Source organism: Chlorocebus sabaeus, chromosome 22 (genome assembly GCF_047675955.1).
Source record: "Chlorocebus sabaeus isolate Y175 chromosome 22, mChlSab1.0.hap1, whole genome shotgun sequence".
Classification (NCBI taxonomy): Eukaryota; Metazoa; Chordata; class Mammalia; order Primates; family Cercopithecidae; genus Chlorocebus; species Chlorocebus sabaeus.
Window position 1 is genome coordinate 94,563,615 of NC_132925.1, and position 24,354 is coordinate 94,587,968.

At 45.2% G+C, this 24,354-nt stretch overlaps 1 non-coding gene across 1 annotated transcript; it reads left to right on the forward strand.

Moving 5' to 3' along the window:
• Positions 1–290: 290 nt before the first annotated feature.
• On the forward strand, positions 291–496 carry LOC119626128 (small nucleolar RNA U3). Its single transcript, XR_005242302.1, has one exon. It is a non-coding gene; the product is annotated as a small nucleolar RNA U3 (small nucleolar RNA).
• Positions 497–24,354: the final 23,858 nt, after the last annotated feature.

The following is a 24,354-nucleotide window of genomic DNA, read 5'->3' on the forward strand; positions in this document are numbered from 1 at the left end:
TGCAGTGTCTCACGCCTGTAATCCCAGCACTTTGGGAGGCCAAGGTGGGTGGATCACCTGAGGTCAGAAGTTCGAGACCAGCCTGGCCAACATGGTGAAACCACCTTTCTACTAGAAATACAAAAAATTAGCTGGGTGTGGTGGCAGGCACCTGTAATCCCAGTTACTCCGGAGGTGGAGACCGGAGAATCACTTGAACCCAGGAGGTGGAGGTTGCAGTGAGCCAAGATTGCACCACTTTTCTCCAACCTGGGCAACAAGAGTGAAACTCCACCTCCCCATCCCCCCAAAAATGTAAACTTTCAGGGATCATTCTATAGTTTGTTACTAGAGAAATTTCTCTAGATGTGTAGAACACTGGAAACCATGAGGAGGAGGCGCAGCATTCTCTCCTGAGCGTGAAGCCGGCTCTTGGTGGTGTTTCACTGCAACTGTCATTTGTCACTCATGATCATTCTCTTCCTCTGGGAGAGGGAGAGGACACAGTTTGAGTGGTTTCCATTTTATTTAAAAAAAAGAAAAGATTATTTTTTATTGGTAAATCAAATCTAACAATGTGTAAAACGATAACATATCATGGCCAAGTGCAAGATTTATTTTACATGAAAAAGGTAACCAATGTACTTATTAGTTATCTATTGCCATATAAAGAAATCATCTTCAAAATTTGGCATCCTAAAGCAATAAACATTTATCATCTCACTATTTCTGTGGGCAAAAAATCCAAGTGATATTTAACTGGGTTCTCTGGCACAGGGTCTGTCATGAGGCTGCCAAGTGTAAGCTGGGGTGGTGGTCTCATCTGAAGACTTCACTGTGGGAGGGTCTGCTTCCAAGATCACTGCCTCTTGCTGTTGGCAAGATCCAGTTCCTTGTGGCTGTTGGACTGAAGCCTTCAGTTCTTCTCTGGCTACTGGCCAAAGGCCTCCCTCAATTCCATTCCATGTGGACCTCTCCACAGAAGCAGCTCACGACATGGCGGCTGACTCTCCTCAGAGCAAGTGAGTAAAGGAAATCACACAAAATGGAAGCCACAGTCATTTTATAACTTAAATCTCAAGAATGATGTGCTACCATCCCAGCCACATTGTATTTGTTATAAATGGGTCAGTAAGTTCAGGTTATTTCTCAAGGAGAGGGAATTACACAGAGGCATGAATACCAGGAAGAGGGGATTACAGGAGACTATCTTGGGGGTGGCCAACCACAGTGTAATGCATCCCATTCACAGAGGAAAGGAGGAAACACGATCATATCATGAATGAAGAAAAAGTATTTGACAAATTCAACAGTCATTCATAATAAAAACTTCTGGTAAATTATGACTAGAAGGCAACTTTCTTAACCTTATAAAGAGCACCTATGAAACACTTAGAGCTAACATCATACATAATGATGAAAGGATGAATGCTTTCCCCTAAGAGCAGGAACAAGGCAGGGGTGTCTGCTCTCACCACTTCTATGTGCCATTTCCCTAGAGGTCATAGCAAGCTCAATAAAGCAAGAAAAACAAATAAAACCTGAAAATATTGGACAGAAAGAAGTAAAACCATCTGTATCTGTAGACAATATAATTGTGTATACAGAAAATCTTAAGGATTTTTTTTAAATGACTAAAACTAATAGCTGAATTTAGCAAAGTCACAGAATACAAAATTATATACAAAAATCACTTTTATTCAAATATACTGTTACAGACAATTAGAAAACATTTTTAATATATACTATTTATAAAAGCATCAAAAACATTAAATATTTAGGAATAAATTTAATGAAAGATATGCAAGGACTCCCTCTGAAAAACTATAAAATATTCAGAACAAGGCTGGGCACAGTGGCTCATGCCTGTAATCCCAGCACTTTGGGAGGCCGAGGCAGGAGGATCACCAGAGGTCGAGAGTTTGAGACCAGCCTAACCAACATGGAGAAACCCTGTCTCTACTAAAAATACAAAATTATGTGGGCATTGTGGTGCACGCCTGTAATTCCCAGCTATTTGGGAGACTGAGGCAGGAGAATCTCTTGAACCTGGGAGGCAGAAGTTGCAGTGAGCCAAGATCGCACCATTCCACTCCAGCCTGGGCAACAAGAGTGAAACTCCAACTCAAAAAAAAAAAAAAAAAAAAAAAAAAAAAATTCAGAAAAAATTAAAGATTAATGGACTAAAGAAGAAAACTAATCACATGATCATTTCAATAAAGGCAGAAAGTCATTTAACCAATGTCAACAATTTTTTATGATTAAAAATCTAGTTTAGAAAACTGGAATAAAAAGGAATCCCTTTAAATATAGCTGCCAAAAACATACAATAAATGTTCATTTGTTTATGTCTGGATGAGAAACCATCCCACAATGTAGTGGCTTAAAACCCCAACAAGTTACATTCTTTATGATTCTGTGGGCCATGAATTTGGAGTGTTACAAGCTGGCCAGTTTTTCTGTTTCACATGGCGTTTGGCCGGGGGTCACTCACTCACCTGCACTTAGACCGTGGCTGGGCTGAGGGGAGGCCCCAGAGGCTTTGCTCGTAAGTCTGGCCCATCAGGCTCCTGCACATGGCCTCTCCCTTCTCCATTCGGCCTCTCAGCATCCAATAGTGTAGCCCAAGCTTCTTTACAGCATGGTGCAACCTCCCCAAGGCTGGGCCTGGAACCGGTGTAGCATCCCTTCCACCACATTCTAGGGGTCAAAGCAAGTCACCGGCCAGTGCAGAGTCAAGTAGAGGGGAAAATAAGCCCCAGCTCTTGATGAGAGGAATGGCAGGCATGTCCCGAAGGGCGGGAATTGACGGCCATCTTTGAGAGCTCTCTACCACAATTACTGGGTGAAGAGATGAATGAGTAAGTCATCAGCTTCCTTCCAATTCCCACGCTGAATGAAGAAATGAGGAAATGAAACCACACGTTCCTGCTTCCTTTTAGCCTGTCTTTCCTTTAAGCAGAGCATTACTGGCAACAAACTTTTTGTGTATTTCCTGATCTTATAAGCTCCGGTATGGTATTAGTGTAATAGAAAGTGGCTGACAATCTTTAGAATCTTCCTTTAGTGTCCTTTTGGGTCCTCCTACCTCTTCCTAGCATCTTCTCACGTTCAATTTCTTATTTTCCTCTTTTCTCAAATTCAAGCCTAAGACTAGAACCTCTCATTTGTGGGTAAAAGAAACTATTTCCACTCTGCCTAACTTATAGACCCCCAAAGAAATGAACCTCTAATAGTAAAAGGTCACAGGAGCAAGGGAATTGTTTTTGAGAACTGGGACCTTCTCACAGAGCCCTAAAGTTCAACCCCACTGATACCTCAAGTCCTCCATTTGGCAGGCAAGTCCTGGCCAAACACAATTATTATTATTATTATTATTATTGTTATTATTATTTGAGATGAAGTCTCGCTTTGACGCCCAGGCTAGAATGCAATGGCACGATTTTGGTTCACTGCAACCTCCACCTCCTGGGTTCAAGCGATTCTCCTGTCTCAGCCTCCTGAGTAGCTGGGATTACAGGCATGGGCCACCATGCCCGTCTAATTTTTTTGTATTTTTGTAGAGACAGGGTTTCTCATGAGAAACAGCCTGTTGGCCAGGCTGGTCTCAAACTCCTGACCTCAAGTGATCCACCCGCCTTGGCATCCCAAAATGCTGGGATTACAGGCGTGAGCCACCGTGCCCAGCCTGCGAAACCCAATTATTATCTGGAAGCTGGTCCTTGGGCCTCCACAGGTATTTTGGCTTTGACCTGACTCCCCTGGCCATCCTTTCACAGCTCTGCAGCTAAAATAGAATAGAGATTTTATGCTATCCAATAAGCCAAAAGCCCCTTTCTAACTGTAAGCCAAGATCACACAGTCTAAACAGTCTAACAAGACGGGTGTCCGGGAGAGTAGGAAGGCCCTCTCTTTTATACTGAAAGAAAACAGCCCACTCCAGGAAGCCAGGAGCACAAAGCCATTGCAGAAACGTAATACGGGAGTTTCCATCTCTGTGTAGACCTTTCCTTGTTTAAAATGCAATGTATAAAAAGGAAAAAACTACCAATATTTCCTGGAATCCGGAGCTCGGACAATGCTTCCCTTCGTCTTTATTCTGGGCATTCTGGAGACAGAATTAGCTGGATCCTTAGTACTGGATAAAAGGAGAGAGCACCGAGTGCCTCCAGATTGCTGCAGCACATCAGCAGGTGCTAGAGAGTGGCAACGTGTTCCACTCTTTACAGATTTTATTGAAGAGAGCTTGTGTGTGTACCTTCAGGCCCAGGGCTTTACCAATGCCCTCATTCCTTCCTCTTTTAGAGGAGAGAAATAATACAGCATTTGAGAGCTGGAGGAGATGTTTGAGATGACACTCCCTCTTTGACAAATGAATAAATAGAGGCCCAGAGAATTAGAGTGACTGCCCTGAGGTCACACAGCTAACTGGAAATAGGGAAACAACTACAGGGCAGGTCTCCAGTCTTGTAGTGGTAGATTTTGTGCACCATCTAAATAGAGGTGGTCACTTGCTAGCATAGTACTGTGTCCTTGGGTACGGGGAATTGGATTAAAAATGAGCTTAAGCATCAAGGTTGTAGAAGTATACTGTCCAACGCAGTAGTAGCCACTGGCCAAATGTGGGTTCTGAGAACTCAAAATGTGGCTAGTGTGACCAAGGAAATGACTATTTAATTTTAATCTTAATTAGCTTAAATGTAAATGTAAAAAAAACTACTACTTGGCCAGGCATGGTGGCTCATGCCTGTAATCCCAGCACTTTGGGAGGCCAACGCGGGCAGATCACGAAGTCAAGAGATGGAGACCATCCTGGCCAACATGGTGAAACCCCATCTCTACTAAAAAATACAAAAATTAGCTGGGTGTGGTGGTGCATGCCTATAGTCCCAGCTACTCAGGAGGCTGAAGCAGGAGAATTGCTTGAACCCGGGAGGCGGATTTCAAAGATTTAGTACGAAAAAATGTAAAATATCTCATTAATAACTTGAATATTGATCACATGTTCAAATAATCTTATATATATTCAATTAAATCAAATATATTAATGTCACCTGCTTCTTTTTACTTTTTAAACGTGGCTGCTAAAGAATTAAAATTTCACATATGGCTTGCACTGTATTTCTATGGGACAGTCTAGAGTCAGACTGTCCACATTTACATCCTGGCTCCACTATTTTACCAGTTCTGTGACCTTAGGTAAATTATTGGGTAGCTTTGAACAGAGATTATCTTCTCTGAAAAATAAAAGAGAGAAAAGAGAATTTTTCCTCCTTTCTTTTCTTGCTCTGGACCTCATCGTGTGATGACATGATGCTTGGGGCAATGGCAGCCACCTTCAGGTGATGAGTAGAAACGTGGCCAATATACAAAGCATGGCAAGGAATACACAAGGAAGGAAAGGGCCAGGGTCCTTGATACAGGATGGGGCAGGTGAACTAGCCCTGAAAGTGCTAACCTCTGGACTTCTCATTAAGTGAAGAGACAAATTCCCTAATTATTTAAGCCACTGTTCGATAGATGAAAGCATCCTTATACAACAGCTGAGAAATATCACCATGCAATACTACATCCTGGGGTGAGATAAATGCATGAAGATGCTACAGTGATGTACAAAGCAAAGATGGGCCAATTCTGCATGGGTTAGAACAATTGGAAACCGGAATATATGATGCTTAGGCTGAGAAAAGGTATGAGACAGGCATTTCAGCAAAGATGGCAGAGGTAGTGGGATCACAGAGATTTGAAATCTGGGAGACAGCCAGGACCTCAGCTTCTGTCTAAATGTGAGACTCGTGCTTGATTTCAGTGGAGGCATGAAAGCTCTGTCTGTGCTATAGGCCAGGGATTATTATTGGCTTTGTTTTATTAACTGGCCAGAGCAAGAATGAGCTGCAAACTTTCAGTTCAATGATGGTATATCCTAGGATTAATTTCAGGAAAGTAAAACTGTCACTCTGGGACAGAGGAACGCAGAGAGCTGAACAAGGTGTGGAGAAGTGAGGGTTTCAGTCTGTTCTCTACCGCTTACTGTCTGGGTGATGTAAGCAATTCACTTAACCCCTGAATCCCAGTATACTCTAAAGCATGTAGGATGCTTTGGGCCACAAGTAACAGAAAACTCCAAGCAACCCAGAAAATTATTCCTTCACATACCCAGAGGTCCAGAGGTTGGGTGGCATTCAGTATACTCTGTAGATTAAATGGTCATCCAGGATCCAGGTTTTTTCCATTGCTCCACTCTGTTTTTCTCAACTGGTTTTATTACCAGGTTACTAGCAAGGTCATAGCAGTAGTTCCAGGAGTCACTTCCAGAAAGAAATTTCCAGGCCGACTCTTTCTTAGGCGCAAAGACAACTTTCTTGGAGACATCCAACAAACTTCCTCTCACTTCTCACTGGCCTAATTTGAGTCACATGTCCATGTCTAAACCAATGGGAAGAGTTGGAGTTATTGAATCAGGATCTACCCTTCAAGCTGGAGATAAGGTTACCTTCTGAGTCACATGAGACAGAAATAGATATGGAAGCAAAATTGAGGTTTTGTTCAAAAGGAAAAAAGAAAAATCATGAATGTATGTTCTACAATACAGCTATTAAATAGGGACTGTACGACTCTGGATGCCACATACAGGGCACCTCTGAATATCAAATGAAAGCATTAGTTATACTTTCAAAATCTTGCAAAATGTAAACACTATGAGATGAATAATCACAGTCTCAAAGGAAATGGTTCTGGGACATCATCCAGCTAATATTGGCCATCAGCCAGCCCATTGGTCATGGCCATCAGCCATTGGTCATCAGCCAATGCCTGCCATTTGGTTGGGTTTAAATTCTCCTTTCATATTACAGCCTGAAGTGTCACTGGGTAACCTTGACTTCCCTATTAAACTATCTTTATCCTTGATCTACCTTACCCTGATTTCATCAAAATTCAAGAAAATGGAGTGCTTGGAGCTGTGGTTATTTAAATTTTCAGCTGTAGGGAAATTTTTCTTCTTCTTTTCTCAGTTTTACAAAATCCTGAGTTCTGGCTCAAATCCATTACATTTCATGATATTGACAGAAGAGAATTATAATTTTTCTTGGGAACAATTCCTCTGCCTCTGATTTGCAAGCCTTGAGCAGGCCGGCAGGGGGTCATCCAACATTTCCTCTTCCCTTACCCTGTGTTTTCAAGCAGACTTAGACCTAGTTTGCAAGATGTTCACACCATTACAACCTGTTAGTCTTAGGAACTTGTTTTTATGATCATGGCCCCTGGAGTCGTTTTCAGAAAAGAGAGGCCCATCTGGCCCAAAACATATTGGGTGATGTCACTTGCTACTTCTCCAGACAAGCTCAAATGGGCACATTTTAATTGAGGATTATAAAAGTCACAAAAAATTCTTCTGTGACAACCTCAAACGATGGGATAATGATGATGATCATGAGATTTTGTTGAGCACTTACAATGTGCCTGTTGCTGTGCTAAAAGCAATTCTTTTCCTCATTTATACTCCTGGAAAACCTATGGATTTGGTATTATTATTGTCCCCAGTTTTACAGATTAAAAAATTGAGGCCTTAAGTGTTTGGGGAAGGGGAGTATTAAACAACTTTCCCAAGGCCACACAATTTCCTTCCACTTGACCCTTCTCTTCCTCATCCCCACCCCCATCATCACCCTAACAATTTCAGGTCCAGTGGGGCCTGGGCTGTCATCAGAGATTAGAGAAGTGATGTTTGCCCTGGATCTGGGCATGACTCAATATCTTGGTAGCAAGTACATCATTTCGTTTCTCCTTCTTAACAGCACCAACGAGGCCTCCCTAATGCCAGAAACTTCTCTGCCTGGTTATGTAACCCTGCAGGTGAACTCTAAGGCCAGGAAGGCCAAAATGATTTAAGTCAAACCGTCAGAACCTCGAAGGGTGGGAATTCCCCAGCCCCTCCAATCAGTATTCTTTAGGGCTTTATAAAGAGTATTTATACAGGAGATGCCCACGTGCAGCCAAGGCTGTGAACCAGTGATCTAACAAAAAAGAATATGCAAGATGGTCCTGTCTGATGGAAACTCAGTGCCAGGGTTGGTGATTCCTCCCAGCTGCTCTGCCTTCAATGTGGGTAAATTTCCAGTAGCCCAAATGACTCCCTAGTCCTGAAAGATGTTTTAAGAGACCTTCATATGCACAAAGGTTGGGTCCAGGGACAGTTAATCCAATTACAAAAAGACTTTACCAAAACATTCCATTAAACAACGAGTATCCCAGACAGTAAACTTCTGATTTGCATTACAAGGACTGTTTCCAATTACCCTTTCAAAATGTGTCAGTGTATTCGTCCATTTTCTGTTGCTGTAAAGGAATACCTGAGGCTGGGTAATTTATAAAGAAAAGGCATTTATTTCGCTCATGGTTCTGCAGGCTGTGCAAGAAGCATGGTGCCAGCATCTGCTTCTGGCGAGGCCTCAGGTACTTTTAGTCATGGCAGAAGGGAAATGGAGCTGTTGTGTCACAGGGTGAGAGAGAACAAGAGAGAGGTGGGAGGTCCCAGACTCTTTTTAACAATCAGATCTAACATGAAGTAACAGAATGAGAACTCACTCATTTCCTCAGGGAGGGGACCAAGCTATCCATGAGGGGTCCACCCCTACAACCCAAACACCTCCCATGAGGCCTCACCTCCAACAGTGGGCATCACATTTCAGCATGAGATTTGGAGGAGATAAACATCCAACCTCTATCAGTCTGTATGATTCCTTTTATGGAATGCACAAAAGCAGGCAAAGCTGACCTCTGCTGTTACAAGTCAGGAGTGGGTTACCCTGGTGGGGGAGCAGCTGGAAGGAGGCAGGAGGAGACTTACTCGGGGGCTGGTCATGTTCTCTTTTCTTCATCCGCGTGGTGGCTGCATGGGTGTGTTAAGTTCTGAGAATGTTAGCTTTAATCAAAAGCTTAAAATTTGTGTCAGTAGGCCGGGCGCAGTGGCTCACACCTGTAATCCCAACACTTTGGGAGGCTGAGGTGGGTGGATCACCCGGGGAGTTGGAGATCAGCCTGGCCAACATAGTGAAACCCCATCTCTACTAAAAATACAAAAGTTAACTGGGCGTGGTGGTGCACGCCTGTAATTCCAGCTACTTGGGAGGCTGAGGTGGGAGAATCGCTTGAACCTGAGAGGTGGAGGTTGCCAGGGTGCACTATAGCCTGGCAAGAAGAGTGAAACTGCATCTCAAAAAAATAAAATAAAATAAAATAAAATTGTGTCAGTCGTGTAAGTCAAAGTTCTCTGTAATGTGTTCATCTCGAACATGGGGGATGCTTCCATCTCTCCCTCAGCTGGACATATGATAAGGCCTTTCCCTGCCAGCCATGGGAGGATATCTGGGGAGCCTCAGACTTCTTGTCAAGTCTCCCTTAGGTCCAGGCCAACCATGGGCTCTGAAATGTCTTTTGATGCGCCCATCTTTTCCCTGATGTCAGTTCCCTCTGCAACATCCTGGACAGGGATTTCTCCAGGGAAGATGTAGCATCTCAAACTCCTGTGAACACTTCCTAGGGTGGAAAGACCTAGTGCCTGCATAATACATTTTATCCAGCAGAGAAGCAGGCAGAAATCTGAACACGAACACACACACACACTCCTTCATCTGTGCCTTCACCCTTGGCCCACACAAAGAGAACGTCTACGCAACCTGTCTTTGCTTGCTGCATTCTTCAGAGCCTCAGAATACAGAAAGTGATAAAAATAATTTCTTTTAACATGGTAATTTATTGCCACAACCAGCTTCTCAGCATTGTTTGCCAAATTATCCTTTCAGAAACCACTAGCAACAGAACTGGCAGAACCCAGCCCTCTCTCTATGGAGCTGGGCCAGGGAGGAGGGAGGCCAGGGCAATCTGCACAACCCAGAGGCCTGGATCCGGGTCTGGATTTTTCCACCTTCTTGCCAAAGGACATTAAGTGACCCCCAACAAACCTAGAAATTGTACCTGACCTTGCCCCACACATTTTCCAAGACAATTTGGGCAGTTGCTGGAATGGTGCCTGCAGACAGAAGGCCCAGGGCAGTGAATTTCAATCTAGGGATGGGACTGGGAGTCAAATGGACCTGGATTCAAACCCCAGTTTCTTGGCCCTGGCTGGGTGACTCTGTACCTCTGCTTCCTCACCTGCAACCTAAGAAGGAAAATGGCTCCTGGGTTGCTTGGAACAAAGCAATTATCACATGGAGAGGCTGGTGTGGTGTTAGCCCTTGACGATGATGCTCTTTTTATTAACTAGCAGCTGTGAGATGCATAGGCAGCGTGGGAAATCTAAAGGCCCTGGGTTCCAAGGCTCATCACCTCTTTCCATCTGTGTGACTGGGGGCAAGTTACTTAACCTCTCTGAACTTGATGCCCTTGTCTGCAAAGCACAGATGCACCTACTTTGCAGATCAGTGTTGAGGGTCCAGGATTCCTTGTGGTCAGCAGACACTCTGGTGCCCTGCCCAGATGCCCTCAGATGGCTTTTGCTCTTTCTGCATACCCCTCCCCACCTTTAGTGGGCTTTTGCTTCCAATAGCCACACTTGGCAGTCTTTTTGGGAGATGGACATAGGAGGACCGTTCTCAAGCCACATACTCTGAAACCTTGAAGTGCCTGCTAATTTCCTCCCCATCCTCACCCAGGGTAGCCCCAGGCTCATGAAAGACAGGAGTGGGAGTAGGAGAGCCCAGTCCCCTGGCCTAGAGTGGGGACAAATTCTGAGGTGTAACTTCCATCCAGTGCTCCCTGTGGAATCAGGATGAAGCACCCTCCACAGGGCTGCTGAGGCCTCACTCTGCTTGGCTTCCTCCCCGTCCTGGTCCTGCTTTCCCCACTCCCTTCTAGGTTTCTCCTGGGAGCACTTTCATCATAAAATACTTATATTCAAATAAAATACTTGCTTTTGGAGAACCTGACCCAAGGCAGTGCGAAGGATCATATATCTTGGATATGGCTTCTTGGATACCCTCCAGCTCCTCACATCAGATGTGTCCAAAACAAAATTGCTCTCTCACTTGCCTTCTTCCCATGGTCCCATGTTCACCTCCCAAGCCCCAGACCTGCTCATCATACAGGATTCCTCTTCACCATCACCTTCCACAACTGACTTGATCACAGAGTCCTGCTACTCTGAGACCCTAAATAACTTCCCGATGATTTCCGCCTCCTTGTCTCTCCCACCATTGCTTGGTCTAAGCCCTCCTGCCTGGCTTCTTTGCCCCATCTGGACCTGCTCCAGCCCATGCACCATGTTGCAGTCTGAGAGCTTCCAGAAACATCTCCTTATCTCATTATTCTCCTGCTTAAATGCTCACTTTTCAGGACGAAGCTCCACCTTCCCAGCTCCATGCTGATCCCCTGATGATCCAGCCCGTGTATCTCACCAACCTCCTCTCCCCTCATTCCCCCTACCTGGTGCATGCACCCCTCCCAGCACCATGCTGATTCACTTAATACGCCAGGCAACCTAGAACACCTTTCCGCTTATTTATTTTTTAAATTTATTTTTGTTTTTTATTTTTTCCTTTCCCCTTATTTAATTTAATGTCTCCTATTTATCCTTCAAAACACAGCTCAGGCATCACTGCCTCCAGGAAGCTTTCTGGATGCCCCAGTGTGATTTAGGCAGATGGTCTGTGCGTGCCTCACAGCATCCTGTACATGTCACCATGTTTGTGTCCCAACTCATCCGAGAGTTCTGGTGGGGTGCACGGCTTTTCATTTATCTCACTATCCCCATTACCATTCTGGCCACACAGCAGCCACTGAGTAAGTGCTAATTGAACACATGACATATGTAAAACTTCCTGGCCTGTAGTTGGGGTTTAAGAATCCACCATTCTCCTCTCTTACCCCAGTGGCCCCCACACCTTAAATGCACTTTACCAATTATCTCTATTAGGCTGCTCCTAAGAGACACATCTTAGGAGCAGATGCAATCCAGGTCAGAGTCACATCTGTTATTTGCATATGATTTGCCTGAAATATGCATATAATTGGCCTATGCCTACAGAATCCTATCTCTGGCTATTTGATTTTAATGCTGAAGCCATATCATTGAGACACACAGGGGGGTGAAATATTGCCCCCGCCAATTGATTTCCCCGCTCTCTCTTTCAACCTGGAGGTCTTGGCACTGGCAGTGTTGCCCTGGCGGGTGGGGTCTCAGAGGTCTCTGAGGGGTGAGGAGATGCTAGATGAGGCAGGGAATTGGGCCAGGAGCAGGATGTATGGTGCCCTTTTTTTTTTTTTTTTTTTTGATGGAGTCTCGCTCTGTCACCATGCTGGAGTGCAGTGATGTGATCTCAGCTCACTGCAACCTCTGACTCCCAGGTTCAAGCGATTCCCTTGCCTCAGCCCCTGAGTAGCCGGGACTACAGTGGGCACCACCACGCCTAGCTAATTTTGTGTGTGTGTGTGTGTGTGTGTGTGTGTGTGTGTGTGTTTTAGTAGAGACAGGGTTTCACCATGTTGGCCAGGATGGTCTCAATCTCCAGACCTCGTGATTTGCCCGCCTCAGCCTCCCAAAGTGCTGGGATTACAGGTGTGATTCACTGTGCCCAGCCATGTTTCACTTTTAAAGCATGAGAAGTAGCATGAGTGTGTAAAGGATTCGGCCCAGGGTGAGGCCAAAGACGTCCTTGTGAGGTCTCCAGGCTCTGGAGTTTGGGCCTGGAAGTTTGCTCCACCCAAAGCCTTGGGCTGGTGGAACTTTAGGGGTAAGAAAAGACTGGGGCTGAGTTGGTTGGCAGGCTCGTCTGTGGGAAAATACGGTGGCACACAGCGGAGACTGGGGACCAGCAGCAGCAGGAGCCATGGCTAGAGGCAGTCAGGAGAGATGTGAGTGCCCAGAATACCCAGAGATACATGAGAGATATTTGTGTGCCTGTCAGCCAAGGGACAGATTTTTGAGGTGATTTTAATAAAATCTAAAAGGACAAGTTGAGACCAGTAAATTGAAAGACTTTGCCCCCAGGTTGATCCATGGGAGAGTCCCAAGAATAGATTCCCATCTAGCTGGTGACACTTTCCTACCTAGCACTGCCTCCTGCTCATTACCCTTGTCCTCCCTAGGCCCGCCCAGCACCTACCTTTCCCACCATGGATGTCGTGAAAGGCAGCCTCAGGCTGCATGGCCCACCCTCCAGGGGTCAGGCAGACTATCTAGGGTGGGGTGTGCAGTTTGGACCAGCCCACTTGGGCCCACACAGCACGCTTGGTCTCATGCACAAATGGACACAGTGACATTCTGGCAAGTCATACCCAGATAGCATGACATCCTGGGTGGCGTTTGCTACTTCCAAATACGAAACACCACTAACTGCTGGCTGCTTCACACCTTGTTTCCAGCCTGCACAGTGCCAGACAGATGATCGCACGACACGAAAGACGTTCACCACGAGCCCAAACACTCCTGTACTTGGCTTACATTTTCTGTCTGGCATCTAGGAAAGGCACCTTGCAAGTTAGCCCTCCTGGAGGTAACATAGCTGAAGGCCCAGAAGTGACATTTTAAAGCAGTTGTGCTCTGAAATAGCTTTGAATATGAAAAAAAACAAAAACAAAAAAAACCCTCACAAAAAGTATTTTCAGCTTCCTATAGTTCCCAGACACCCTCATTCTAAAATGGCACAAAAATCGCCCTGCAATTTCTTTTTTTTTAAGATGGAGTTTTGCTTTTGTTGACCAAGCTAGAGTGCAATGGTATGATCTCAGCTCACTGCAACCTCCAGCTCCCGGGTTCAAGTGATTCTCCTGCCTCAGCCTCCCGAGTAGCTGGGATTCCAGGTGCATGCCACAACACCCGGATAATTTTTTGCATTTTTAGTAGAAACAGAGCTTCACCATGTTAGTCAGGCTGCTCTCGAACTCCTGACCTCAGATGATCTGCCCGCCTCGGCCTCCCAAAGTGCTGGAATGACAGGCATGAGCCACCCCGCCTGGTCTGCTAGTTATTTTTCAATGTGGATGCCAGGTCTCCATCCCCAGAGATTCTGATTCCGTATATCTTGGCTGAGTCCTGACATCTGTGTTACTAAGAAGCTTCCCAGGTGATTCTGACATGCAGCTACAAATGAAACCCACTGACTTAGCCACTGGCAGAAAAATAAAGATCTGCACTTGAGTCTGTTGCTACCCAGAGATCACTTGCAATGGACAAGGATCTCTGAAAACAAGGTTTCCAGGTAGGGAAGGCTTGTGTATCCATTCAAACAACACTCAGGTTTGTCATCATGCAACTACTAATGTTAAAGTTTCACTAAAGTGGTTTCTTCTACGGGTTTCAATTAAACAGTCTGCCTATTGGAAACAACCATCTGTTATCTTCCTTCGTGTCAAATTTTTGGTAGAAGGAAAGTTTATCTGCCCACCCAACCCCAGCCATTCAGGCATATGATTTGCAGTTATATCATCTCATTAACCTTAATTAGTAAAATTAATTATGAAGCCTGTGGTGCAGAATGATTTGTTTATGTTTATTCTTGCCAAAACAAGTACTAGGCATTTGAAGACCTAGAATTGCGGTCAAATTCCTCATTAAAGTGTGAGAGGAGCAATAAAGTCCGTACATTTTGTGTTTCATCTAAAACTGTCAGACCTCCTCACCATTGCATGGGTTGTTACAATGCTCGGATTAGAAGGTTACCTACCCTGCTGATGCTCAGCCCAGCTTAATTAACACCTACTCTTTGAATCCCCAACATCACTTTAAACTGGTTACTCTTTGCCCGGATAGACTCTCACACCTGTCTCAGCAATTCTGGGAGAGATGCTTTGAAGTGCCTTTTCAAATCCCCTGTTAATGATCTGGTAATTATTGTGGTGATTTTTCAATGAGGTGTGAAGTGCTCAGGTAGTTGTCAGCCAAGAGAATCCCAAGGTACTGGGGAAGGGGGACACAGCAAAGGAAAAAGGGAAAAAACCCTGAGCCCGGGTCTGCCTCTCAAGTCACAAGGGCAGCCCCATCTGACCAGAGAGGGGGCCCTGCCCAAGGCTGGCATGACCACCAAGAGCTCCTGTTGGCAGATGAGACCTCTCTGATGTCCTGGGACCAGTCTGACTATAGAATCTGGGGAAACTGCAGAAATGACCCCCAAATTCCCACCAATAATGTAGCAGGCAATGGCAAGTCCCACAGCTGGCTCCAAGGAGGAGCCACACTCCTGTGCACAGACTGCAATACTGTTCCCAGTCCACTCCCAATTCAGTCCCTCCCTTCACAATCCACAGCCATTTTAAATGGTCTGGTCTGCCATCCGTAGAGTGGCCTGAGCCAGAGCCATTGATTCTTTTCTCCCAGCACTCCTGTTTTCCGATGTACCACATAGCCAGATGGGGTCAACCCAGGTCAGCTGTGCTGGGCACCCCAACATCTGGAAGTCAAGCATGCCCCCATCTCCACACCTGTGTTGTTGCAAATAGTAAGATTTTCTTCTTTTTTAAGGCTGTATAATATTTCATTGTATGCACATACCACATTTGCTTTGTCCATTCATCTGTCTTTGGAACATTTTGGTTGCTTCCACCTCTTGGCTAACGTGAATAATGCTGCAATGAACATGAGAGTGCAGATATCTCTTTAAATTCCTGATTTCAATTCTTTGGATGTATATCCAGGAGTGAGATTGCTAGATCATATGTTAATTCTATTTTTAATTTTTCGAGAAACTTCCCTACTGTGCAGCTGCACCATTTTACATTCCCACTAACAGTGCAGTATTTCAATTTCTCGGGGTCCTTCTTAACCTAGCACTCCAACAACCACTTCTAGACAATCCAAGTTAGGCTACAAAATAAAAGTGATTTGTCATTTTGGAGCTTAAAACAAGACACCAGATTATCAATGAGCAAGGAACTAAAATAGACAAGATTTAAGAAAAGTTTAGGCCACCGGGGCGTAGTTCAGAACCCTCATGGGTCCTCCCTGGGAGATGCCCCTTCTTGGGACAGAGGTCACTGAGGATATGGGTTTTGGTGGGCAGCGAGATGACTGGGCCTTTGGTGGATTATGGGACACTGTGAGCCTCTTTAGTTTGCCTATAGAAGAGTAAATAATGTGTTTTCTTGCCATACTGCCACTCACAAGTGAGTGACAAGTGGGCAGCTCAGATCTCTAGGCGTCATTGGTCTAGATTTCCACAGGAGTTTGGTTACAGAAGAGGTCTGATTCCTCTGTCCTGCGCACTCTATATCTTGGTCAGCAACCAGCCAAAAGGCATGAGCCATGCCGGGTGAGGTGTGTATAGCAGGCCAGGACCACAGGCCCAGCTGCAGGGCAGCACTGGACTTTTCTGGAGAAGCTCATGGCACACATCTCCAAAGTCCAGAGGGCAGAGCAAACTCAGATACAATCAAGATGGAGGCTGCCCTCGAGCGCCACCTGGGCAGCAGGGAAAGGGCACAGGAAGCCCTGAGTGACCATGGCATACAGCTTCAAGCAGGCAGTCCCATGGGGATCCTGCTACTGTGTGAAGCACTGCAGGAGTCTGCTTAGCAGCCCAGGTACCAGGAAGCATGACCCAGGATTGGATCCAAGTGACGGCAGGAACAGGCAGAAGGAAGAGAGAAAGAGACATCAGCCCCACCCTCCCCAACCAGGATGTGGTGTGGAGACAGACTCAATCCCACCAGAGTGGGAGTATGAGCAAGTGGCAGGGTCTAAGTCCACGTGGCCAGAGGTAAAGTCGTCAGCTTAAAGTTTCCACAGTCTCCAGGCACATAGTTAATGTCTTTATTTACTCATTTATTTAATAGTTTTTGAACACTTACTACATGTCAGGTACAGTCCCAAGTACTTTTAAAATGTTAGTTCTTTTAGTTCTCACTACAACCTATAAAGCAGGTGCTCCGTTATTATTCTCATTTTACAGTTGAGAAAACTAAGACTCAGAGTGGTAAGTATTATGCCCAAGACCATACAGTTCATAGATGATTGAAACCCCAAGACAACCTGGTATCCTTCCAGACCTGGTTCTTACTGGTCCAGGGCCTAGTTAGAGAAGGTCAGGAAGGCTCCACCTACAAATTACCCAGAATCTTCTGGAGTCTGTAGCTGGAATGCTCTTCCAGTTAGAGTCTCCTCTGCTCAGCCTAGTGATGACCCAACAGCCCCACTCAGAACATGGGCTCCAAGTTTTTGCCTATTTCCACGGATTTATTCAAACTTAAGGCCAGGGCCGGTGCAGCCTGGGCTTCCAGCTCACACCTGAGTCTCCTGGAGTCTCACCCAGGTCCTCAGCAGAACTGAAGGGAGCAAGCCTTAATTGCATCAGAACGGAAGCTTGCTGAATACACCAGCCCCCTTGGTGCATGCAATCAATCCTCCACCCTGTAAATCTAGTTAGAAGTGTGATTCCGGCAATTATAAAGCCCATCATTTTCCTCTTCTTTCCTAAGTAAATTAGAAAGGCTCATTGCTCTCACTTTGCAACTGGACCTCATTTTTAAAGTGCAGCTATGAAAGCACTGCAAAGGACTGTACTTAGAGAGGCGCTGTGCCTGATGCTCAGTTGGCCAAGGGGCTTGGCTTCTAGCCCTGGTTTTGTTACCAACCAGATTGTGATCTTTGGCACGGCCAGGACCCCTCTCTGTGCCTTGGTTTCCACATGTATAAAATAAGGAGTTTGGATTAGGTAGCCTCTAGGATCTTTTCTAACTGTCGTGGCCACTGGCTTTGCTTGATTGCCAAGGATGGCCCCATGTAGATAGAAATGTAGCTTCTTTTAAGCCAGGAGCTTGCCCTCCCTATTTTCCACATACAGTGATGAATCCCTGCAGGTGGAAATATACCAGTTTCCACAGTAGGGTAAGGACAGAGAAGAAGCCACATGCCAGTGAAAGTATTGTTCCAAAAAACAGCACTTTCTGGAACTAAAAGTGCTAGCTAGCCATACTCACTGAATACTTACCTTGTGCAGACACTGAACTGGTTGTTTTATAACAATAAACTCATTTAACCCTCACAATAGAGCAGCTATTCAGCCCACTTCATAGACATGAAAACTGAGACACAGCAAGACAAAGTAGTGTATCCAAGCCAGGTTTGCTAGGCTCCCAAGGCCATGGTCATAGTCACAACTCTCTCAAATCCCCAAATCTGAGGACTTCAGTAGAAAAAGAGAGAACAGACTGACCAAGAGGCAGTCTCAATGTGAAGAGACTGCCAGGCAGAACACATGCCTGAATGAGCACATCCAAGCAAACTGCAGCTGTCCCACAAGCATGTAGGAGCCCATAGATCCAGCAAGAACTGCGGTTAGAAGGCGTGAAAGGCCATGGTAAATGTGTTCCAATGTTCCTGACTCTCTCAAAATGGGCTTTTGCTTCCCATCTCTTCTACATCTTTGTAAATGGAATGCCAATTATTTCATTTGAAGGGAATGTTAGTGCTGTTTCGAAGCAGCATGAAGTAAATTTTTATGACACTTGTTAGTGGCTGGTGGGGAACATTCAGTTGCCTTGACTTTGATGACCCAGCTTTGTCTCTCAGGTTTGCAACATTGAAATCCTCAGAATTTACAATTATAAATGCTAAATGTCATCTTAATTTGTTATAAGGTGGAGACAAAAACCACAAAATATCACTTACTTTAAGGGCTGTCTTTCCCAGAAAAATTACTTCAGGTAGCACACAAATTTATAGAAATGCATGTTACCATATTGTAAAACATTTTTTTTCAAGGAATAGATTCTGTTAGGTTCATCTGATGGATATTAACCCCAGAAATAAGTGTTTCACAGCAGTAATTTCACAGAAACCACTTTTCCGTCCCTATCTGTGTATGTTAGTCAGCTTCTCTGGTCTTTTTCCCCTCTCTCTTCCATATCTCTCCAAGTAATTTATTTAAAAATCCATCAATGTCATACATGAAGGCTCCTAAGTAAATTGGGAGCTACACGCTGGGTGTCTGTCAAGCTGAATCCCAGGTTCCCAACCAGCACTAACTGAGCACCTACTCTGTACCAGGTGCCATGCTGAGCAATGGAGGAGACACCAGTGGAGGAGACATACTTGTTAACAGGAAAACCACAAGCCAGAGCTTCATAAGTAAGGATGGATCAGACTGGGAAAACACCCTTAAGTATTTCAATATTGGCAGAATTTATGAATTGAGACTGAATGCAGAATATATTCCTGGAAGGGTGAAGAGCTGATGAGTTGGCCCTTGTCCAAGGCCCAGCCTTTCTGCACCTGTTTTCTCATCAGTAAAATGGGAAGATAACCTCCAACTCGCAGGGTTGTTAGTGATGATGGAGGCCATTCAGCAGGGCTGCAATGAAAAACAAGGTTGTCAGACAAGGCTTGAATCTAGGTTCCACTGTTGTATGACTGTAAAAGTCACTTTATCCTTCTGAGCCTCAGTTTACTTCATCTGTAAAATGGCATAGTAATCTCTTCCTCATGGAACAGTGGTAAGGATGCATTTCAAGCTCTTAGCACAGCACCTGGCACAAGTAACTGCCAGTTAAGGGACAGCTATCATCTGGTAAAGGTGCCAATGTCAGGCTAAACCCAGGAGAGGTGCTCACTCAGCAGGCATTTCTCTCACCTAAAGGGCACCACAGATACCACGTGGGCACCACTTTCCTCCCAGTTCTCTTTTAGACACTCTCCATCTCTCCAGAAGAGCAGAAGCTTCTTACTTCCTCAAAATGTCATTGCTGAAATCTTCCCAGATGCACAGCATGACTACAGAAAAGAAATATAGGCAGCAGTCCCTGCCTACCATGCACACAAGGAATCCACATGCAAACATTTAATGTACCAGACAGAATTAAGTCTAAGTAACCATGTAGGCTGGCAACAGTCGGCTTGTCCCAAGGCGGCCCATGATTAATTACCAAATGAATTGTGCAGGCTGTAACTGCAGCCAGAATTCTGCAGAGTCAACCCTCCCTTCTGACCATGGTGGTCAGGAAGGATAAATATCTACACTCTGGAGATTGGATAGAGACATGTGGGGTGGGGGGAGGATCACAATGCTTCATGCAAGCAGAGGGCAAGAGACTGTCAGCGTCTAATCAGCTGAACACTGGGGGCTTCCAGACTTCCACTCCAGTGGCCCTGGCAGATGCCCAGATCTTCAGCTGCTCCCGCAAACCAGTCCTCGAGCCTCCCATATGAGAAATGGGATGCATCAGGGAGACAGCCATGAAAAGCACTATTTTCTTCACTTCCTAGTCCTCCCTGAAACACACACTCAACACAAATACCACAACCTCCCATAACTTTGATATAGCTGAACCACTGGCTTCTAGCTGCTTCCTTTTTCTGTCCTATTTTTATGATTCTTTTGTGATTCTTGCTTATTTCTCAGTCTACAACATATGGTAATAATATCTTAATTCCACCCACATGATAAAAGAGAACTAATGAATTGCTGTACCTGCCGCACTCTGAGGTCACTGGATGAAAGGAATTCAAATAACTCAGAGAGACCTTTTTTTAAAGTTATTACTTCAATAGGCAGTATAAGGAAAAATTAGTTAATACCAGGGAGGAACACAGGAAATGAAGAGAATGAAATTACCATGCATCATTCCTAATAATTTTCTTTGAAGTCCTCAATTATTGTGTTCTAACAATACAGTCCATGTAGAAAAATGTGCTGTCCCTGTTTTATGGACAAACAGAAATTTATCAAAGGCTTCCATTCATTTTATAAATATTACAGGATTTGGGGAAATGGAAGGGATCTCATCTACCTCGCTTCCTTAAACCTGATATAAGGACTGTCTAGATGGTTCTGTCCATCTCCACTCCCTAAGATGCTGCTCACGTCTTGCTGGGTTAACTCAGTCTGTTGAATTCACTCACTCATTCCTCAGCTATTTATTGAATCCCTACTGTGTGCCATTGAACAAAACAGGTAGTTTTGCTTTGACAGAGCAGGCATGCAAATAAAGGAAAATACATTAAACAAAGAAGAAACACAACAGTGTGTCAGCTGATGAGAAGTACTGGAAAGAAGTGGGACAATGCATAAGAGGCTGGATAGTGATGGGGAGACCGGGTGCGATGGCTCACTGTAATCCCAGCACTTTGGGAGGCTGAGGCGGGTGGATCACTTGAGGTCAGGAGTTCGAGACCAGTCTGGCCAACACGGAGAAACCCCATCTCTACTAAAACTACAAAAATTACCCTGGTGGGGTGGTGGGCACCTGTAATCCCAGCTACTGGGGAGGCTGAGGCAGGAAAATCACTTGAACCCAGAAGGTGGAGGTTGCAGTGAGCCGAGATGGTGCCACTGCACTCCAGCCTGGGTGACAGAGTGAGACTCTGTCTCAAAACAACAACAATAACAACAACAAAGAGTGATGGGGATGGTGGGAATAGGCATTGTTTACAGAGATTGGTCAGAACAGGCATCTCTGAGGAGCCAACATCTGAGATCTACAGGAAGAGAGGAAGCAAGGAAGACAGATGTCAGAAACAACACTGTCTCAGGCAGAGGAAAAAGCACGGGCAAAGGCCTTGAGTCAAGTTTTCTTGGTGTGTTCATGAAACAGCAGGGAAGCCAGGATGTCTGGAACAGAGCAGGTGAAGAAAAGAAGGGAAAGTGGGAGAAGATGGATCAGAGAGGTGGTCGGAACCACAGCTTATGAACAGGTGTCAGTCAATAGCTCAAGAAGAGTTCTTCACCGGTAGGCAGACTTACTCGGTCAGCCAACACAAGCATGGATCACTCTTTGCCCTGGCCAGCCCTCCAGGTCCCTGCTGAGCTGGAGGGAAGAGCACAAAGAGATCATGGTTGAGACAGGTGGTGAGACTTCAAATTTTCCTCCTTTTTTTTTGTAGAAGTAATATTTGCACATTTTAGAGAATATGAAAAAACGCAGAAAAGAATAATGACGCAGAGGCAGAAAAGTAAAGACATCAGGTAGCTGGGATTAGAATTCTTTCCTCCCTGCTTTCCAACCTTTGTATAAGGCGGTTATATTTATAAAAAATGCATCTTTAAAAAGGAACTCAACTGAAAGTTTATTTTCTCAAAATAAAATAGAATGGTACCACATACTTGTTTAACTTATGCACAGACCTTGATGCCTACTGCCATGAGATGAGATGCCTCTAGTTCTTTAAAAAAAAAAAAAAAGAACTTTTCAGATGAATGAGACTGTACTGATATCCTGGCTTTGCCACTAACTGCTGTGGGACCTCAGGTAGGTGATTTACCTTCTCAGAGCCTCAGTTTTCTCATGGTAAGACAGGTATCACATCCGTGGGAGTGTTGTGAAGATTAGAGATGATGTGTGTGTATCAAACACTTGGCACGTGGAAAGTACTAAACAAGCAGAAGCTAGTCAGAGCTGCTCAGAGGTAGGCAAATTGTTCAATCAACAAGTATTGGCTGGCCACGGTGGCTCACACCTGTAATCTCAGCACTTTGGGAGGCCAAGGCAGGCAGATCACTTGAAGTCAGGAGTTCAAGACCAGCCTGGCCAATATGATGAAATCCTGTCTCTACTAAAAATACAAAAATTAGCCAGACGTGGTGGCGCATGCTTGTAGTACCAGCTACTTAGGATGCTGAGGCAGGACAATGGCTTGATCCTGGGAGGTGGAGGTTGTAGTGAGCCGAGATCGCACCACTGCAGTCCAGCTTGGGTGACACAGCAAGACTCCATCTCAAAAAAACAAACAAAGAAACAAAAATGTATTTACTGAGCCTCTACCCTGAGCTAGGTGCTTTTCCTGTTGCTGGGAACAGCAGTAAACAAGATAGAAAATAACTTCCTTGCTATCTTCTGTTCTCAAATTCCAAAAAGATAGCAAATCAACCTAGAAAGTAGGATCTGTGTTACTCTCTGAAGGGTAATTACATTCTGAATGAGGGTGAGGTGACGGAGTCCTCAGCATGGCACCTGCCGGAGAAGTGGGCAGAACGCACGTTGCTAGGATGCAGGGCTTCAGTGGCGCAACTTTGCAGGGAGCTGCTTGGCTCCCCAAATAGATATCTTGTCTTCTCCCTTTGCTGCTGCCTTCCCTGCTGCACAAAGCCAGGAGTGTCTCAGGAAAGCTCAGGAAGTCCCTGCCTCTGACTGAAACCCCAGAGAACGTCATCAGCAGTCACAGACAGCAGCCTGGCTCAAAACGCACCCCTTGAAGACGAGGCCTCCCTCAGCCCTCAGGATCACTTGATACTCCTGTTCTTCAGCGTTCACCAGCCGCATGGCTTAGATTAAAACTGTTCTGCCACATCACCGAGCAGCTTCTGTTCCTGATATGCAAAGGCTGAAAGGAGAAGTCATTTTTATTGAAAGCAGGAAAATTCACATTGTTCTCCCCGGTAGCACCACTTCCAAGCACAAAAGTGATGGAGGTTTAAACGAAAAGGGAGTCCCATCCCCTTGGGGAAATTAACCATTTCTGTAGAAACCAAGGACCACTCTAGGCAGCCAGCTTGGGCAGCACTGATAGTAACTACATCACAGCAGCCACCACGTGGGAACATCTGGGGATAGATAGACACTGGGTTGGACGCATTATCACAGCAACCCTGCAAGGAGGTACCACGCACCCCCCAACTCAGATGGGGAAACCAAGGCCAAGTCAGAATAATGGCTTGCTTAGCTGGCAAGAGGTGGAATAAGTTGGGGAGGTTTATTTTGAGGCTGTTTTTGCAACTTTCTCAGCCCCATTTTACTTATTGTTAGAAAACAATGGACAAAAGCTTCCAGAAAAGTAATCAGCCAGGATGCCTAGCAATGTAGCTGGATTCTTGGCAGACCCCTCAGAAGGATTAGCTGGTTCAGAGGGAGGGCCGTTTTGTTAAGGCCTGTCTCTGCTCCCTCCACCCCTCCCCTCTCTGAATCAGGAATACTTGGTGCTCATGGAGTACGAGGGCTTCCAACTAAAATAAACTAGGTAATAATTCAATAATTCAATACAAATGTCCACTAAAGAATGATGGGAATGATGAAGGGTCGATGATGTTTGTTTCCAAGTGTGAGGGGCCGAACTACTAGGAAAGTGCTTTTCAATATAAATGTGATAAATCTGATCTCTTGACATGTTATTCTTGGTAGCCCTCCTCCCGTATAATATCCCCAAGGGAATGAACTGCCCCTTGACGTGAGTTCTAACCTACAACTGTTTCATGAACACGCGCTCACTCGACCTGTCAGGACCTGTGTCCTCCCAGTCGGGACCCCCAGGCGGCAGAGCTTCAGGGCTCACATTCCCCCCAGCCAGTCACTCTCCACTTGAAACTCCACAGAGTTCTCGGAATTCTCCTCGCTTGCTGTGAGTAGAATCCCAAGTGAGTCTGCTGTGTTGGAGCCATTAAAAACCAGCCAAACTACAGATTTGAGGTAAGAGACCCCGTAAAAAGGCAGAGCTAGTGGCGCGAAGTTGTTTCT